Below are 417 nucleotides of genomic sequence, written 5' to 3' on the forward strand. Positions count from 1 at the left end.
AATTCAGCTCCAGTGCCAGTACCCTCATCTAACCATGTTGCTGTTGTCTTTAGTGTAGCAAAAACATCAAGACAAATTTCCCTATCCCAGCCCAGCAAAAAAAATACATTTTTTTGTAAACCGGGGGAAAGCAGCTGTACAGTTCCCAGTCTACAGCACTTGTGTGAGTGTCATGCACAGGTTGAAATATGGTTGGCATAAGCACTGACCAACTCTTAAGGAAAGGTCCTAAACGTACTACGTGAACAGCACAAACCTTCTTTTGCTACGCTCTAACCACCAATTGTATACCACATTAGTATTAAAAACTATTATTCTTGAACCACCTTCGTTGAGAATCAACTTATTTCCCAATTACAATTGACAATGAATACCCGAAAGGATTTACCTCTAATAAGAAAGAGCTGCAGAACAGAA

This window comes from Zootoca vivipara, chromosome 7 (assembly GCF_963506605.1).
Source record: "Zootoca vivipara chromosome 7, rZooViv1.1, whole genome shotgun sequence".
NCBI classification, from domain to species: domain Eukaryota; kingdom Metazoa; phylum Chordata; class Lepidosauria; order Squamata; family Lacertidae; genus Zootoca; species Zootoca vivipara.